At 33.9% G+C, this 3,731-nt stretch overlaps 1 pseudogene; it reads right to left on the minus strand.

Moving 5' to 3' along the window:
- Window positions 1–426: 426 nt before the first annotated feature.
- LOC141608769 (DNA polymerase-like) lies at window positions 427–3,079 on the minus strand (annotated as a pseudogene).
- Window positions 3,080–3,731: the final 652 nt, after the last annotated feature.

Below are 3,731 nucleotides of genomic sequence, written 5' to 3' on the forward strand. Positions count from 1 at the left end.
CCTTCTGTGACCCATGGATTCCCAACTTAGGATAGCTCAGTCCTCGTCAAAGCAAGAGAAGAATTCCATCATACAATAGTGATGACTTAAGGTTGTGTTGATTGCTCGACCCGCTTTCCTTACTTTTTTATATTCTTGTTATAAGTATCATATCAAACTAAAGAACTAAAAATAACCCTTAGGATCAACCTTAGCGACATAGTTTTTCTTTTATAAACTAATAAAGTTTAAGAATCTTTTTATTCTTCATTCAGCTCAATACAAGGCATCATGCCCTTACACCAGAAGATCAACCATCGATTATGCTTCTGTATCTTATTGGGATATGAACCAATCTCTTGGAAGTCTAAGAAGGTAATTATAAAATGAAATCCTATCTATTGAGAATGATATTAAGAAAGATCTTTTCATTTATTATAATTATGTTCAGGGAGGGTCTGTCTCAGATGGTTTCCTACCTCTATCTGATGTTTTTGTCTTATTATCTAATGGGTTTTCATTTTCTTTCAAATTATCTTTTTCATTATAAAAGTGACTCTTCACAGTATTGACTTCATTCTTTTTCTCATTCTCTTCATTCTTTTTCTCATTCTGAGGATCCATTGTATGGGTCTTCTTTATTGAATCATCCTTATCCTTCTTCTTTTCTTTCATTTTATTTTCTTTAAATTCATTTTCTCTTTTTAAATTATTTATTATAACTCTTCCTATTTTATTTATACAACGCAAGTCATGGATATTAATAGGATCAGAACCTACCCAGCGACCATTTTCTATTTGACGTACCCTCTTATTTTTATCTACGAGTCTAAGAGTGAATTTTCTTTCTTCCTTTCTTATATCTAGTGAATCCCAATCTCTTTTAAAATGATATATTATTGGGACAGTCTGAATTCGGTCGGGTTCTCGATACTGTTCTAGAAACCAGTCTTTAGTTACAAATTCTTTACCAGCACCCTTATACTTCAGGACGTCTTTCTCAGATGAATATCTGCTATAGTAGTAAGATTTTGGCGCTAAAAAGACACCCTCTTTTATTTTATCTTCTAACTTAAACTTCCCCAATTCTGTTGAAGATATGAATTCATCTGGAAGAGGGTTACCTAAAACTATAGAGTCTGTGTCAGTGTAGTAGCAATCATCTCTTGATATAAATGGATACATGTAGATCCTAGCTGATGCTGTGATAGCCGCGGATATTTGAACAGCAGCCATCTTCGGAATATAATATTCGGAAGCTCCTTCCCCACGACCCCTTTTGTTTATATATGTTATCATATTAAGATCTTCTTTAATCTTTATTAATTTCATTAAACCCTTCGTTTTAAGGATAATATTCTTTCTTTCTTCATCACAAATTTCAGTTTTGGTGGATTCGGGATTGATGCCAAATCGCCCATATAATGAGTTCATTAGGAGTTTATAGATAAAGGATAAGGAGTCATTACCTTCAAGCTTAGCTTTGGATCTACTTTCAAAGAGGTCGTTAACGTATCCAATGAAAGGGCTTTCCATCTTTTCAAAGATGTATCCATTTAGAGGTATTATTTTATATCCAATCTGTCTTGCAAACTTGAGCTCCTCACTATAGTAAACTCCAATAAATGTACCCGTTGGAAAGATCAGAGTCCCACTTTTAGGATCTTTATATGGTAGAAAGGGTTTCTTTATGCTTTCTGGGCATTCTATATAAGCTTCAATGAAACCAAAGATTTCATCTAAATCCATCTTTTCAAAATCTGAATGCCAAACAGGCTTACCCCCAGGCATTGGATATTCCCTCATAATATAAGGATAAAGAGAGTTGACATCATAATAGTAAAGGTCTTTACCATATGGAAGGTATGCGTCGGTATGCCCACCATAGTATCCACCTCGAATAAAATTATCTGTATTTTCATCAGGTATGTGGATATAATGCTTTTTATCGTTGTAAAACCACGAACGAAAGAGAGAGAGAGCGTGTGATGGGGTGGTTAGCTTATCTAATATGTCGGCTTGGTATGCTATAAAATACAAATTCTGGAATTTCAACATAATACCACCCAATAACCGAATATCCTGTTTCATATATGAAATCAAGGTCTCTTTCATTGAAGATATGGTTTCCGAGTTACTTTTGAAAAGTCAATGATCCTTTAGAACCATACTCAGGGCATAGATTCTTAGCTAGAGATTGTAGATCATTGGGGAGTAGATGAAGCGAGTCTCTGAAGCGGAATAAAAATATCTTTTTCGAATAGACGGCTATCTCATAGATCGTATTATTTCTAATAAGGGCTTTGATTTTTAAATCTTGATGATGTAAGGAGAGATGCTTAATAAGAAAAAGACCATCGAATCGTCCTAAGTTATGAAAATAGATAATATCCATTTTATATTTTTTATTACGTCTAGCAATTGTTTTAATCCTAAATATAAAATCAAACATCATTTTCTCACTCCTATCTTCAAACTTAGGGAACATTGATTTATTGTAATCTTCACTGAAGAAAGAATCTATATTCTCAACTAGAGGGACCTCTCCTGGGTAAACCTTCAACACACCTATAGCATATGGCACATGAATATCGTCAATAAGGATAGTTTCGGTATCGGCCACCATAAAAGGCTTTAAACTTGTCTTTTTATACTTATTCAAGGTTGTTATATGAGTAGAATAGACTTTCTTAGTAGAACGAAGGCTTTTTGGCTTTAAATTCTTAACATCAACCTTTTCATCATCATCATCACTCTTCTCATAATAGCATTCATATATACCCTCTAATCTAGACTTGTAATCTACAATAGGTATAGGTTGTTTTATATTATGTTCAAAATAAACATTAATACTCATTCCTGTAATTAGAAAATCATCATACAAATCAATTAATTGTAGTAATAAACAATTGACATGATTAGTGATATTGAACTTAGAAAGCACTTCACCATCATCTGTGGTTAGTGGAAAAGCTGTCTTAGAAAGATGTTTGATTATATTTTCAACATTATCATTTTTCATATATAAGATGATATTCGCTTTACAATAAGAATTTATGCTAGGGTAAACATACTTGACTAAGAGATCCATAATAGACATTCCAGCCTTCCTTCTACTTTCAGGGCCTATCCGAAAGAGAATCCAGTACTTCTTGGTCGTGAATATCTGAATGAATAGGACGAACCGCCCCGTGGATATCTTTGCTTCGGCACAAAACAATTAAAATTAGGCTCGGTCAACTGGAATGTGTATTATCCATATAGGGTATTTTATTTCGATTTTATTTAGTTATTCAGTCAAACCAACGATTCGTTATTGGAGCAGATAGCAACAACCATTTCAACGGACATGCGTCTTTTTTATTTTCCAATGGATTTACATCTTTCATTAATGGAAATTTATTGATGTAGTGGGTAATAGGCTCTGGTTGTTCGCTGTTCACGAATTCTTGTTTAGGCAGTTCATACCACCCATACATAGTGTTTTGATCTAAGATTTCAATTCTTCCATGTTTCAGCAGTAGCATATTATTCCATGGAGCTAAGGTACGAAATATGGAAAAACAAGTGTTTCCACGCCTCTACCACCCAGTCAATTCTGTTCCACTTAATCCCCCTTTCATGGCCACATATCTTTCCGGCTAAGGAATGATAAAGATTTCTCCTCTTACATGAATCCAATTTTCATTTCATCCGGGAAAAGCCATCTTTTTCTCAACAATGTCTTTGTCATTTGATCCAATAGTGTTCCA

Source organism: Silene latifolia, chromosome 10, assembly GCF_048544455.1.
Source record: "Silene latifolia isolate original U9 population chromosome 10, ASM4854445v1, whole genome shotgun sequence".
In the NCBI taxonomy this organism is placed as follows: Eukaryota; Viridiplantae; Streptophyta; class Magnoliopsida; order Caryophyllales; family Caryophyllaceae; genus Silene; species Silene latifolia.